Here is a 16,769-nt window from a genome sequence, read left to right on the forward strand (position 1 = left end):
AATTATCTAAGGATGAGATTCTTAAAAATTTCAAATGATAAATTTCTAAGAAATCTTTATGTGAGAAATTTCTTTAAATTTATCTCAAATGATTGAAGAATTTAAATGAAATTTCAATAAAAATAATTGTCATATTATTTTCTTTCCAAAGACAAAAAAATAAATAAAGAGAAAATATTTCTAAATTGAACCAAATGGTGAAAAATTTAAAAATCCAACAAAAAAAAATTTCTAAATAGTCCCAAATGGTGAAAATTTTAAAAATTAAAAAAAAATATTTCTAATTTGGTCCAAATGGTAGAATAATTATATATATTTTCAACAAAAAGAATAATAAATAAATCTTTTTTCGATAACAAAGTTTCTTCAAGGAAACAAATAAAATCTTTGAATACTCTTAAGGTAAAAAAATATTTTTAAAAATTCTACTAGATTGATGGAAGAATCTTATAAATTATTTCCAATATTTTCACATAAAAATTTGAAACAATTAGACTCAAGTCCTATGGATAAATTTAAAACAATATGGTATCATCCTTCGAATGGACATGTGGAGGTACTATAACCTTTCCCACATGTAACCGAACTCCAAAACCCTATTATGATTAGTAGACCCAAACATATTCTTTTAAGGACCTTTAGTCAAGCATAATATCTCTTTAAGAGGATAGATTCTTTAGGTAGCCAATCACACCTAGTAAAAAAATTGATGACGACTCCATCCGTTTCGTTAAGTCTAGCTATAGATTTATAAATCTATATGTTATAACATTAGGTTTTAAAAGACATTTTTTTAAGCCCAAATTTAAAGATCTGAAAGTGTTTTTTTTTATTTTTATTATTTATAAAAAAAATATAAATTTTGATTTTTTTAAAGATTATGAGTTATTTAGATTTGAAATTTAAAGATTGAATTTGATTTTGATAATTTTTGGGAATCAAGTTTCTACAAAAAGAAAAAAATTTTGGTGAGATCTTGATAAATTTAGTTGGCATTAAAATTTTTCAAATTAAAAAGGTATTCAATCCCTATATAAAGAGTTTGATTCTTAGTTAGACAGAACTAACAATCAAAGAATCAAAAAGCAATTGAAACAATCAGAATTATCAAGTAACACAAAACTTTAAGTTTCGAGAAAGACGTTTTTGGGCTAGAGTGAGAAAAGAGAAGAAAATTTCTAAAGGCTTTGATTTTTTCGCTTAAACACTGAAAGCAAACAACATTGTTTGGTGGAGGCTCGACTCGCGCCTAAACCCGCTTGACCTGTTTCCTTATTCAACTCAATCATAGGTTTTTTTATTTTATTTTTATTTTTTATTCTTATTTTTTGTTTTATTTTATTCTTATTTTTTGTTTTAGTAATTTTAATTGTGATTGAATTAAAAATGATGAGAAAAGGAAAAAGAAAAAAAAAAAGGAAACTTGGTAGGATTTTTATTATTATATTTATTTGTGTGATTTTTATTATATTTATTTGCATGATTTATTATGATATTTTTACATGATATTTTGCATGGAGTTTATTTATTTGCATTATTTATTATGATTCATTTTGCATGATTATTTTGGCATAATATTTCTTATGATATTTGCATGATCTATTTTGCATGTTTTAATTCTAATATTATTGTAGGATATTTTTCCATGGTGTTTTTGATAGAATTTTTGTATGACAATATTTTGTGAATAAATAAAAGGAATTTGAATTTGATAAGATATTTAATAAATCCAACACAAAGCCTCTTCAAGTAAATAACAAGTTTATCTTTAATACTTTTAAGGTGAGAAAAATCTCTTTTTTAATGAAAGCCTAACGATTTTTTTCAATATTTAAATATCAAATCAATAAAAATAACGAATAAAAATCATCTTTGATTAAAACTTAATAATATAACATGTGATTAATTTGGTATCGATTTTAGGTTTAATGAGGTAATAAAATCTTTTCTACATATAATTTACTCCTAAACTTAGTTTTGTTAATGTAGACCATAACCTATTCTTTTTAAAGACTCTTAATTTAAGCTTAGTATAACCTTAAAAATGATAAATTCACATAGGTGACCAATCATACACAGATAAAAAAAGATTGGTGGTAATTCCATTGTTTTTATGCCTAATAAATATGTTCTTAGACTTGAATATTATGATAGTTTGGTGACTCCACTGAGGATAATAAAAAGTCAAGCCATTAGTTAGTTATGTGTTATCTTAAACTTTGCTTTGATGATTTTATTATGTAATTATTATTATTTTTCATGTTTACTAACCTATTTGTTTACTTTGTAGCGTATGATTTTTTGTGTATGGATTTATTTGATTTTGATGTGTATTAATTTATCGATTATTTGAGTTGGCATGTTCTTTCACACATACTACACATGCATTCATGCATAAGCTCTATACCTGAGTTTTGTCATTTCTTAGAAAAGAGTAAGTATCTACACTTTTATGAGATGATAACCTCTGCATAAGCTATCAAAAACTCTTACTCAAATTGAATCCTTTCCATTTTAGCTTATAATGATGAGCGAGGATTGAAGTGCCTTACTAGTCAAGTCATTAATTAGTTATGTGTTATCTTAAGCTTCGCTTTGACAGTCTTATTATGTAATTATTATTATTTTTCATGTTTACTAACCTTTTTGTTTATTTTATAGTTTATGATTTTTTATGTGTACTGATTTATTTGATTTTGATGTGTACTAATTTATCTGATTATTTAGGTTGGCATGTTCTTTCACACATACTACACATACATTCATGCATAAGCTCTAGACTCGAGTTTTGTCATTTCTTAAGAGGGAGAAAGTACCTACATTCTTGTAAGGTGATAACTTTCGTATAAGCTAATGAAAACTCACTCAAATTGAACTATTTTTGTTTAAGCTTATAATGATGGGCAATGATTGGGGTGCCTTACTAGTATAGATGGATGATAATGTAAGAAATAATTTATAGATCTTTAAATTGTCAATGCCTTTAAACCCAACATGTAAATAAACCCTAAGAATCCAAATGTATGTTAAAGTTTTGCCTTCCCTTTTATATAGAAAAACCTAAAATAAGACACATGAAAGGACATTTCTTACCTCATACTTAAAATTGTAATTTTTTTTCTCTTCTTTATTTATGTATACATTGTATATATTAACACCTTTTTCAATTATATATTCAAGTATCATCATAGTTAAATTTTTAGATTGTGTTGTATCATACTCATTCATGCATATTTACTCATAATATGGTACCCTAATTATGGCATTAAAGATTCAATGATAGCTAAATCTTTAAATAATCTAAAGCGATACAACACTTGGTACAAACTCTTCGCATTCAAAAGATGGAAAAATACAAGCATATATGAAGGGGTGATTGGAAATATGGCTGAATTGCTAAAAAAATTTGAACAAAAAAAAATAGTGGTTGAAAAGGTTGATGATCCACTATACCTAATTGGATTTGGTCTATATCAAGCTCAAGCATCTCAAAAGGCATAACCACAAATGCCATTCACTATAGGATACCCTATATGCATTATGGCATGCCCTCAACATTATTCATGCTCACTTTTAAGAACACATCACTTTTATACCTAATATGAAAGCATCTGACCAAACTCAAGTTCCTAATTTGAATGATTTAAAAAAAACAATAAAAACTAAATATTGTTGCATTGAAAACAAAAAAAAGACCTTGAATCTCAACAAAGGATGGATCTCATTGAAGAAAGGCTCTGAACCATTGAGGGAATGATTTTTATGGGTCAATAAATGTTGTTGAACTATACCTAGTTCCTAATGTGGTGATCCACCAAAATTTAAGATACCTGAATTCAAAGAAATATGATGGAATTGAATGCATTATAACACATGTCATAATATACCATCGTAAAATGGCTGCACACATACATAATGAGAAACTACCCATTCATGCCTTCTAAGATAGTCTAGCTGGTTTTGCAGCAATATGGTATGTATAACTGGATAGATCTCACATCTATGGTTGAAGGGAATTAACGAGAGCATTCATCACACAATATAAGCACATTGTAGATTTGGCACAAAATCATCTATCCTTACAAAACATAGAAAAAAAGATATTGAAAGCTTTAACGATTATACCCAGAGATAAAAGGATGTTGTTGCCCAAGTTTAACTACCGCTCACTAAAAAAGAGGCTACAATTCTATTTGTTAATGCTCTTAAAGCCTTATATTATAAAAAGTTGATTAGAAATACTAAGAATTTTGCTAATAATTTGATTTTTTGAGAGATAATAAAGAATGCAATCAATAATGGCAAACTTAAGTGAAGTGATACAAATGATGTAAAGAAAGATGATGTGCCAAAAAATAAGGAAAAATATGCTCAAGCAGTGATTTATAAAAGGCAATAAATAGGTTAAAAGCTTTATTCCATAGCAACCTTATTCAATGTACTTACCTTATTACCCTTCTATAAACAACCTTTCCTAAAATCTTTATCTTTATCAACCTATGCAGTAATTAGGCTTTCATTTAGATACTTATTACTAGACAACTACCACTCAATTTGCTACCTAATTAGTGAGCAATCAAATAAGATCAAGGAATAATCAAAAGAGAATTCCAATCCTAATTCCTAACCATTTACCTTTACTAATAAAGCATCAATTTTTCACCCTTGTTCATTTGAAAACAACTCTAAATCTATCAACAAAAAGCTATGATTTGAATGGTTGATGTGATTATCACATTGGGGTAATTAGAAACTCAACTAAAAAGATGTAGAAAACTAAAAGAGATGATCAAAATCTCATCAATAATGGCACATTGAATATGGAATTTATGAAGCAATGGAAATTTAATTTGCAATAGATTAAATTTTCTTTTGGATCTGAAGTATCAAACAATTTATTTGTGGGAAGATTTCAAAACTATGAGTTTTTGCCTAAGTTTTGCTTTCAATTCTGTTTGCATATAAATTCTTTCATAACTTGTGAAATAATCTTAAGGGAATTGGTAATTATTATCAAGAATAAACATACCCAGATGTGTTACTACTCATGTTATACCCCAATTTAGTTGAAAACTACACTACTCAAAAAATGGATTGCCTATACTTCATAACCCTTACTTTCACTTGACTAAGAAAGATATCATTAATCTTTATTAAGGCTATAGTAATGAAATTTGTAAAATCTTTTTAAAAATTCTTTGTAAGCCAATACAGGAGACATTCGTTTAAAATTCAAAATTTTGATAATTTGATAAATGTTAAGTCTATCCCAAACACATCATTACCTAACTTATCTTTTCAATAATGAAAGAGCTACATTTTTATCCAACATCTTGACTTTTTTTTCAATCTATTATCCTCTACTCACATTTATCTTTTTGATTCATGCAACAATAATTAGGCCTTCATTCAATATAACAAATTAAGATGATACATAAGTTGCAAAAAAAAAAAAAAATTTGATTGTAACATCATGTATATGAAACATTCAAATGATTCAAAAACAATAAAAAAAATTTTTCTTGAGAATCGATTTTCAATGAAATGTTTACAATTTATATGAGATATGGCTATTTTTCATATACCCTTCACAAAGTTGAATTCTTTCTTAAGAGATTTTAATTAAGAATCACCCTTTACACTTGTGAGCAAGTTTGAATATGGATCTTTTTGAGAAAGTATTATATCCAAAGTTAAAGATAAGAAAGAATACCTACAGTAAAAAAGCAAGTTCTAAAATTTTGGACTTAATTTGTTAAAAAGTGGAAACATGAAAGAAAAAAAATGAGATGGAATGAAAAAAAAGAGAAAAACAAAGATGAAAAAATATGGAAAGGAAAATGTCTTTGAGAAAAGAAATAATTTTTGGTTTGATTATTTTTAAATAATTTTTTAGGTCTAGTTATCCTTTTTTTCATAATCCTAAAACTCAAGCCTATGTTACGTCTTTTGAAAAATCTATTTTGATCAAGTGTGGATATCTAAATTGAATAACTTTTCTTTAGGAAATCACCATCACTTTTTTATTGTGAATGAACTTTAAGTTTTCAAATACATGATGAAATAATAAAAAAATGGAAAAAAGAAGAAAAAAAAAGATTGAATGAAACTCTATGATAAAAACTTGAAAAGGTAGTCTTAAATGAGATTAAAATTTTGAAAGTAACTCAAGCAATTTAATTAGAGGAAGGGATTTTGAATGAACAATGAAAACCTTTAAGAAATCCAATAAGATGAACCCTAATCTGAAGATTTGTTTTGAAATTTAAGTCTTTCTTTCTTTCCTAGAAATTTTAAGCCTATTACAATTAGTCTTGACATTTTTTAAAATACCATATCAAGAAATTAACAGAGTGTAAAAATGGATTGTGGTTTAAAGATAAGTTTTCATTTATGAGCCTAGATGAAGAAATATTGATTTGTTTTTCCATCCAGTGGCAAAATCTCCTTTGATAATTAAGATCTTAATGTGTCAAACCATTTTACCCTTTCGAATAGACCAAGTTGAGATTAACTTTATCATTCTATATAGCAATCACCAATTTTTAAGAAATTCATTCACATATTTTCAAAAGAATATGCATTTTTGGATTATGGAATAGTTATGTGAGGTAATTTCTTTTGTTGTCATATTACAGCATTTGTAGTGAAAACATTTATATTTGAATTGACATGAATTGGTGTGGATAAAAAATATGTAATTTTCAATATCATAAAAATGACTATTTTAAGGAAAATGTCTAAGTTTAAGAATTGGAGAAGATCCGTGGATAAGAGGAATAGTTTTGAAAAATGAAATGCTTCGAGTTAAAAAAAATTGGAGGAAAACTTGATAACCGTTTTACCACAATCAAAGATGCATGATGTCGGCTTTTACTTGCATTACATTCATGTCATCCATTTCATTCATTGCATATTTAGTTTTAACTGTGGATTTAGACTTTTAAAGGTTGAAAATTTTGAAATATAAGATTTTGATCCTCAATTGAGCAATTTTTTTTTAGAATGAGATTTTAATTTTTGATTAAGGACAAATTTTCATGACAAAGTGATAAGTTTTGGTTAAGAAAAACTTTCAAAATAAAATTTGTAAAAGTATTGAGCCTTGATAAGTGAAACATGTTTCAAGATAAGATGTTTTTATTTCAGAAGAGATTTTTCTAAGTTTCAAAACCTCTATTAAGAATGAGCTTTTTCAAATATGAAAATAATCTATAAGATCCCAGGACATGATTCTTAAGACCTCTGGGTACCTTTTTAGATTTGATTTTAAAGTTTCAAAACATCTATTAAAGAGGAGCTTTTTCAAATATGAGAATGATCTATAAAACCTCAGTGCATGATCCTTAAAACCTCTAAATGCTTTTTAGATTTGATGTTTAAGTTTCAAAGCCTTTATTACAAAGGAGCTTTTTTAAAGATGAGAATGATTTATTAGACCTCAAGGCATTATCTACAAGACTTTTGAGTATGATTTATAAGACCTCCGAGAATAATCTCTAAGACCTCCTAACATAATCTCTAAGATCTCAAAGCATGATCTATAAGACTTTAGGATATGATCTAAAAGACCTCCAGGCATGATTTTTAAAAAAAAATTGAAAATCTTTTCCAAAACTACAAGTTATCATATTTAAAACCTTAGGGTATCATATTTAAAACCTTCGGGTATCATTTCAAAACTACCTCTAGGTATCATTTTTAAAAACCTCTTAGTATCATTTCAAAACCTCCAAGTATCATTTTTAAAAACCTCTAAATGTCATCTTTAAAACCTTCAGGCATTATCTTTAAAATCTCTAGGTACTTCGTTAAATCATGCATGTATCATTTTCAAAACCTTTAGATACATTTTTAGGTGTATTGTTAAAACCTCAAGATAAAATTTGTGAAGATCTCTAAATCAATTTTTGAATTTATTCAATTAATATTTTTAAAGTTTCAAAACCTCTGCTGAGAAGAGTTTTTTCAATTTTTCTTTGACTCGAACAAAATGAATGTCTTTTGTCTTTATACAATTCCTATTTCATAAAAAATGTACAAAAAGAGATAACTGTAGACACTCTATTTTGTCCAAGGTCTTTTTAATATTGTTAGGTCTCGAATTGTATTTTGATATTGGGTTTTAAAAGTTACTTTTTAAGCCCAAATTTAAAGACCCTAAAGTGTTTTTTATTTTTTGTTATTTGGTAAAAAAAATAAACTTTGATTTTTTAAAGATTGTGATTTTATTTAGATTTGAAATTTAAAGATTGAGTTTGATTTTGTTAATTCTTCGAAATCAAGTTTCTGCAAGGAAAAAAATTTTTGACAACATCTTGATAAATTCAATTAGCACTAAAATTTTCTAAATTAAAAAGGGAATCAATCCTTAATAAAGAGCCCAATTCTCGAGGAGAAAGAACCAATAATCAAAGAATCAACAAGCAATTAAGATAATTAGAATCATCAAGCAACACAAAGTTTTGAGTTTCAAAGGAGTAGTTTTTAAGCTAGAAAGAGAAAAGAGAAGGAAATTCTGAAGGCCTTAGTTTTTTGGCTTAAACATTAAATGCAAACCACATTGTTTAGAGAAAGCTCAACTCCGCCTAAATCTGTTTAACCCATTTCTTGACCAGACCCAATCATAGATTTTCTTTTTATTTTTTATTTTTAATTTTAATTTTTTAGTTCTTTTTTTTTATGTTTTAGTACTTTTAATTGTGATTGAATTAAAAGTGATGAGAAAAAGAAAAAAAAAAACTCTGATAGGATTGTTATTATTATATTTATTTATGTGGTTTTTATTATATTTATTTGCATGATTTATTATGATATTTTTGCATGATATTTTGAATTGGAATTTATTTATTTGCATTATATATTATGATTTATTTTTGCATGATTATTTTGGCATAATATTTATTATGATATTTTCATGATCTATTTTGCATGTTTTAATTATAATATTATTGCATGATTTTTTCTATGGTGTTTGCTATAGAATTTTTTTATAACAATATTTTGTGAATAAATAAAAGGAATTTGAATTTAATAAGATATTTAATAAATCCGACTACAAAGTCTTTTTAAGTAAACAACGAATTTATCTTAAATACTCTTGAGGTGAAAAAAATCTCTTTTTTGGTAAAAGATTAAAAAAAAATTTTCAATATTCAAATATCAAAATCAATAAAAACCATATTTGATTAAAACTTAAATAAAATAACATAAGATTAATTTGGTATCAATTTTGGGTGTAATAGGGTGCTAAAACTTTTGTTGCACGTAACTGACTCCCGAACTTAATTTTATTGATGTAAACCATAACCTATTTTTTTAAAAAGACCCTTAGCTTAAACTTAGAATAACTTTAAAAGGGTTAGATTTACATAGGTAACTAATCACATCTAGATAAAAAAGATTGGTAGCAACTCTACATTTTTTTTATATCTAATAAACAGGTTCTCGAACTTGAATATTATGACAAAGTTCAATAACTAATATCACTAAATAAGTGATAAAAGTTGACATGCTACACCTATATATATTTAACCTAAATGTGTCTTTACAAAAATAAAACACAAGACTACACTAACAAATATGAAACACAACCTTGCACCAGAGGCCATAATCTTAACAAAGTTTTATAATAGGATTAGCAACCAATCAACAAAAGAAAAAAGGATGAATCATAGGATTTTGTTTGTCATATCTGACACTATAATAAGATCCTCATGTTAATTTATCATATATAAGATCCTCATGTAAGATATCAACCAATTAACCCATATAAGTTATCTAAGAAGTATTAAAAACATACCTTTTCAATTGGACTCCTAATGAGAAATGTCATGCCATGTCAACAGTTCATCAGTATCACTATCAGCATTATTATGCTCATTAAAGTGCAATGCTTCGTCCTTAATCCTTGCAAGTGCTGACTAGATTCAATATAAAGATTAGTACAAGGAAACATGGGACATTTGTGGACTTTGCTAACCAACAATTCCTCGTTGCTCTTGCTAATGCTTATGTAAAACTATTAAGTATTCATATGTGTTGATTCCCTAAGGCATATGCAAGAATGACCTAATTAGCTCATTAGCTTTTTTCTTTCTTTCTTTAACTTTAAATACTCATTAGGATTTGACTTGTGCAAGATAAGACAAAAAGAATTATGAAGCCTTCACCCACTATAGAGTACTAAAACAAAAATAACTTTCACGTGGTAGAAAACTTTTGGCAAGCTTACCTTTTTTATGAGTAGAATGTGAAATAAGAAAAGTTGTTTAAGAGGTAATGTTACAATAATAGCCAAAATGTTGCACAAAACCTGTAAAAGTAAAAAATTACACTACTTAGCTCAACATTTTAAATTGAAAGGTTCTAGTAATTAAAAGATTTGTTTTTATGATCTCATAAATGCTAAAGTAAGCTGAAAAGATAATTTTGAAATTGGTGATATATAGACTTGAATAGTACCAATGTAATTTAAACAAAAAAAAAAGATGAGGAAATAAGGATTAATGTAAATATTAATGGAACACTTACAACCACAATAACAAATGGAACCAGAGAGAAAATGCTTCCCAAGTTTGATGAAATATCCAAGGAAAATGGTTTCCTCTAAATAGTAGATAAGTACAAGGAAGGATTCCAGTTAACCATTGTAGAATAGGCTGCATTCTTAAGCCCAAGCTGGACAAACCATGAATATACATGTCAATATTCAATTAAAATGAAAATGACTAAAAAATAAAAGGCATACTCTCGGTTTCCTTCGTTTCTAGCAACTGTGGAATCATGACAGCAATCTAATGATGTTATACGGCATAAGAATTATTCATGAATTTGGCATTTGATTAGAATATACGAGGACAAGAGAATAGAGGCTAATTCTAAGGTCCAAATTGAGCAACAAAACATTGTTTATTGATTTTTGGAATGCTGATAACAAGAAAACCAGCTAATATTGTTGTTACCATCTAACAAGCTTAGTGTTATCTTTCTTAAAGATCAGGACCTGAGATGTTTCTAAAGAAGAGTTTAGCTATAAAGGAATCTAGGATCTCAAAGAAATATACAACATTATATAATGTAATTTGATGATTTTGATATGATCTGAAGACAGAAAATGGAAACATTTGCTTACCAATAGAGTAGCAGAAACCATAAGAGTGAAAATTTGTCGGTAGTTACCTTTACCTATGCAATTGTTTAGCCACCACAAAAAACCAAAGGGAATAAAAGAAGTATTAGCATAATTATTGATAAAGGGAATAAACAGCATAATTTTGTAGAGTTTCAATAAGCTCCTTCTTCCCACAAGTCCCAAGATGAAAGTAAGAAAGCCAGGAGCAATCACAAGAATTAAACATTGAAAGTCAATAAATACTCGTACTGACTATAAAACATGAACAAACCAAACTCTGTAATTTGCCAGGGAAATATACAAGTATCAGTAGGAAGTAGCAATTATAGAGCCAATAAGTTAGATTCTAGTTATGAATATAATCATTAAATTTCAAAACTCAACAGAGTCTTCTGCTAGCCAAGGCAACCATGTAATAACAATTCATTGGTATAATCACATTTTGGGAAAAGGGGATGGTTGAGCAAAGGTTTTTTCAATGTTCATTAAAATACATATTGTCAAACACATTAGTAATGGAGACAATCTGCTCAACCAATACAAGATCTCTGAAAGTTTTTTTCAAACACATTCAAGACATCAAAAACATATTACACTTATTGTCAAATGGAGAAAATAATTAATTAATAACGATTAAAGAAAATGTACCTTCCAAACTGTTACACGTAAACCTCCTCTGTCAGGAAGTCATATGCTAGCAATTCCTTGTAATTTTTCCAAATTTAACTCCATCTGGTAAATCTGAATTATTGATTGTGAAATTTCTGCAAACATACAAATCGTTCAAGTAATAATAGTTAGCAAAGTTCATGATATCGTCCCACAAGGGTGAGCTAAAGAAGACTTAGTCTAACTATTTAGTATCCCCACAATTCCTCTAAAGTTGATTCAATCGAAAGGTGTATACAAGTCTAAGCTAACAAGAACAACTAAATAAAAAAAATAAGCAAAACATGTTTCTAACAAAAAGAAAATCTATAACATATAAGGTATGTAAACTATAAAAATTAACCAAAACAGTAGCTAAAGTAACTTGAATTGAATATGGTTCTAAGCTAGGAAATCAAAAATAGAAAGTTCAAGTAACAACCAAACAGTAGCTTAGAAGGATAAACCAAAAATAACTAACTAGTAACTAAAAATAACTAAAACAAGAGAAAAATCTAGAAACTTACTAATTGATCTAAACAACTTCTGAATTGCAAAAAAAGTAAGTAAACTAAGATCTAAATAGAATTGAGAGTTATTTGAAGAAGCAAAATCACAAATCTAGCAAGGACAAGTAAAATCGAAAGCTAAAATTCAAATATGGAAGTTATCAATCTTGAAGAGAAAAATTAGATCTTCACTTCTAAAAGTTGAATGAATTGGAACTGAGCTAAAGTAATCTAGAACTACAAGTTTACCATCTAAATAAACAAAAAAATCGCAAGAAACAATCAAACAAAGCTCAATGAAGTAGATCAAAAACTGCATAGCATAAAGAACAAAAACAAAGCAGTTATAAGAAATTATCCAAATAGAATTGAAATTAATGGAATTAAAAGCAAGTAAATGAAACTAAGCAAGTAAACATATGAATCAAGAGGTACAAAGTGAGAAAAGAATAAACCAATCTCTTTGCTAGGAGATGAGAATTTTGAAGTACTGTCACTCACTCAAGCTTTAACTTAGCTTCTGGATTTGATCAAAATTTTCAAAAATTTTCAAAAATTTTCTAGTATTTTGTATAGCAAATTTGAATATGATCTTTTTCAAATTTATAGAGGTATGAATCAAGAATCCACAAAAAAAATTTTGGATTAAATCTTGCAAGAATTGATTGAGATCCAATGGAAAAATTGCCAGTTATTTAGATGCAAAACTAGTCAAACATATTTGAGATTCAATAGAAATTACAAGAAATTGAACTTAAAATCTTAAAAAACATAAACTTTTATTAAAAGATTCTTAAAGTGCATATAAAATAAAGGTAAGAAAAGTAAATTTTTTTGAAAAATTAAAGTAATTTTCTCCCAAACAACCCTCTAAAAAAATGAGGAAACTGTTGGAAAAAAAATAAAGTAAAATGCAAGAAAATAAAAAATATGAAAAATATGGAAAAAAAAAAAAAAAGTCTCTCCAAATGGCCAGCTAACCCTCCTACTTATAGGCCAAAGGTGAGGTGTTTCAATCAATCAAAATGTAACAAAATGTCAACTAAGCTACCACATCTTCTAGAGTCTTTTCAAGTCATCTACCTAGCTCCCTTAACTTCTTTGTTAGCTTCTTTTTACTTCACTTGACTTCAAGCTTCCTTCCTTGGATCTTTCAAGTTCCCAAAAGTCAACATTATGTCCAATAAGAAGTCTTAAAATTGTCACCTAAGCTACCCATTTGCTCCCTTTTTGAATGCTAGGATTGGCGCCACAAGATTGATCATCAATCAAATGCATTACATAGCCTGTAGTGAATTCCTTTGCTTCCCTTTTTGGCACCAAATGAGGACCATTTAGTTGCTAATTTGTCCATGAAAAATTCTTAGCCCCAAATGTCGCCTCAAACCGCACCAATGCAATAGTCACCAAACTAGCACATGCAAAAATACTACAAAAATGATAAAGTACTAATGAGCTAAAAATAATATTTTCTCATGAAAAATATAAAGATTAAAGCTTGAAATAAAGTTTAATTAAACTCAAGTAAGCTAAGAAAATCATAGAAGGAAAGGATATAAAAATCTCTCATGAACGGCAATAGAAGCACATACATGCTAATTTCGGCCTTCCATAGCTTTTTGCACCAAAATACATCCAAAATAAGTTCAAAAGCTCCAAATTTCCTTTTTTTTTCATATTTTTACCTACACAATGAATATTTATACATTTAAGAATATTTTTGCCAATTTTCTTAAGAAATAAGCAAATATTCAAAAGAAATTGCACTAAAAAGATAAAATACTAAAATTTTAATGCAATCAATTACACAAAAAATAAAAATAAAAATTTAAAGACAATCACATTTGTAATGAAACAAACAGATTGAGGCAATTTCACATCTAAACCAAAACCATGCCTTTGAAGTATATAAATTATACTACACAAATAAAAGCAAGAAATGAGATAAGACAACTAGTTTTGAGAAAGTGACTATTGTTAGATTAGGGCAAAGCAAGGTTTGACGAAAAGTAGATTTGTGAGTGTAAGCACATTGAGAATGACTCTTAAAAGCTGGTTAAACAGAGAGAGATGATCTGATGCATCCTGCCATCGACATTTTTCTAGGCAGCCCTAATTCTTGCGTTAATTTTGGAGATCATTTCTGAAAATGCAGGAGGATTTAATTTTTCTTCTAAAAATATGATCGCTTTTGAAAGTGAATAAGCTAAATAATTGTTAGCTAGGTTTTTGTGAAAAACCAAAATATTGCTCGATTCATAAGAAAATCAAAATCAAAATAGAGAATGATTTTGGTGAAACAACCTGGGAAGAAACGATGGTGTTAGTGACAAAATGCCGATGTTGACGCAGCTGACGATGATGACGATGAGAAGAAAAAGTAAAGGTTTGATTTTTAAATTAGGAGAAATGATTTAAGTTTGATTCAAAAAAAAAAAAAAAAGACTAGAGAGAGCTTTTGATTTATTATTTGAGAAGAAGCAAATTTAGAAAGCAAAAGGAACCTCGGTCTCCTTTCCTTGCAAGGAAATCTCATGATGGGTAGAATGAATGTGGGTTTGATTAAAAATGGAAAAACCAGCAGTGTTAAAGTGTGGGTCAAAGTGTGGCTGTGACATTACAACTTTCGTTAATTTTGGTGGCTTTCTTTAAGCCGGGAAAAACCAATTAAAAAATTAAAAAAATAATAATACCGATAAGAAAATATTTTTGTAATGAGTAAAGGTGTGATCGATTGAGTTTGAATCGATATAATATTAAGTTTAAATTTGATTTAAAATTTAAAATTAAAAATTCAGTTCGAACTCGATCGAATTTTATTTTATAATTTGAACTTAATTCAAAATAAAAATCGAGTTACTTGAACTCACTTAATTATGTTTGATTAATATGTAAAAATAAAATTAATTTTTATATTTAACAAAAACTTAATTATTTGTGCTCAAATTTTAAGTTTGAGATATTTCATTAATTAAGATAATAAAAATATATTTAGATGTAAAAACTTAATTAGGTTCATTAGTTATTTAAATTGGGTGTAAGAAAGCTCAAATTCAATTCGATGAGTCGAACTACTTTAATTTAAACTAGATTCGATAATAATTAAATTAAATTTAAATTTTATTTAAATCAAATTTAAATAATTTATATATATTAATGTATCATTTATATATCTAATAATGAAAGAAGTAAATACATGATTTAACTAGTTATTCCACACGATAAAATCACCCCACTTTCATCCCTCCTAATAAAGGTGTCAAATTTAAATAATAAGATGGATTGGATTCAAAAAAAAAAAAAAATGAAAGTAATATAATTTAAAATTTTAATTAAAATTATATAAATTTAATAAAAATAAAAATATATGTTAAGGTCTAAACATCCATTCTCTCCCTGTACTATTTTGATGATCGTATATGTCTCTTTATTCTCTTACAATATACCGACTTGATTGTTGCAAGATTTTCCTAGTACAAATCCCGAAATCTCTAACCCTCTTTACCTGCAAATCTTTCAATTATGCACCGTAAAAAAACCAAGAGAAATTTTGACCTAAACTCTGCAGTTTCAAATTGTTTCTCTCTGCCACTAAATTTTGTGTCAATAAGTTAGACAACCAACAGAAGAAGCAAAAAAAAAAAAAAAAGGATAGGGGCCAGGGGATGGAAGAAAAAAAAAAGCCAAATAAATTCATGATTGATTTCTTACTAATTATGACTGCTGCATGTGTTTTAAGCTGAATAGAATTGATACAAGGATTATAGATTTGAGTTGGGTCTGACTAAAAATATTTTTGGCATGTATATCGCTTTAGTACATTAGAACAAATTTATATTAAAAAAATTTAAAATATCTACGCTGACAAAGCTTAAAATGGCTACTTGACTGCTGATATTGTCCGACTGGAACGATTCCTGGCTCCATCCTGGCAACACAGCATTGCAAGATATGACCATGAAGTGTACTGCCACGTGGCACCTTCTTTTCATCAGAACGTGGGATTGTTCCTATTTTTTTATAAGAAAGCCTACTGTCCTTCACGAAGTCAGTGGAGAAACCATTTGGCTGTAATCCTACATCTATGCTTACTAACAATTGAAATTATCTCTTTCTGTCAATTAATGCTTAGCTCATGTTTATCTTAAAAAATAATTGAAAGGGTTGAAACTATATCTATTATAGACAGAAGCTTCTCGCAGGCAAAGACTTTCAAGATTGAAAAAAAGGCTGAAACTTTTAAAGATACAAGCTTTTGGAGACTGACATAAGTGAAATGAAAAAGCAAGAGAACGAGAAGGAAAAAGGAATAATAAAAAAGAGGGGAAGAGGAAATCAGTCGCCAACTTCCATTAAAGCTTGGAGATTAACAATGATTAAAGGCTACATTTATTTCGCGAAAAATCATTTTTAAAAAATAATATTTGAAAAATAATTATATTTTTTTAATTGAAAAAAAAATTATTGTTTGAATGAAT

General features: G+C 27.5%; 1 long non-coding RNA gene across 5 annotated transcripts in view; it reads right to left on the bottom strand.

Annotated features, from left to right (window-relative positions):
* The window catches only part of LOC111316898 (uncharacterized), a 29,501-nt gene extending 14,675 nt beyond the window's left edge, over positions 1-14,826 (bottom strand). Inside the window, exons 1-7 of one of the 5 annotated variants that reach the window (XR_002693433.2) lie at positions 14,596-14,826; positions 13,884-13,976; positions 11,783-11,898; positions 11,135-11,187; positions 10,534-10,680; positions 10,235-10,315; positions 9,803-9,923 (exon numbers count right to left, since the gene is read on the bottom strand). This is a non-coding gene — a long non-coding RNA (uncharacterized LOC111316898). Of the gene's footprint in view, positions 1-9,802; positions 9,924-10,234; positions 10,316-10,533; positions 10,681-11,134; positions 11,188-11,782; positions 11,899-13,883 lie in introns of all 5 variants that reach the window. The other 4 variants (XR_016333157.1, XR_016333154.1, XR_016333155.1 and 1 more) reach the window with 4 other exon arrangements.
* Positions 14,827-16,769: the final 1,943 nt, after the last annotated feature.

The sequence above is a fragment of the Durio zibethinus genome, chromosome 24 (assembly GCF_047325235.1).
Source record: "Durio zibethinus cultivar Kanyao isolate XHJ-2024 chromosome 24, ASM4732523v1, whole genome shotgun sequence".
In the NCBI taxonomy this organism is placed as follows: Eukaryota; Viridiplantae; Streptophyta; class Magnoliopsida; order Malvales; family Malvaceae; genus Durio; species Durio zibethinus.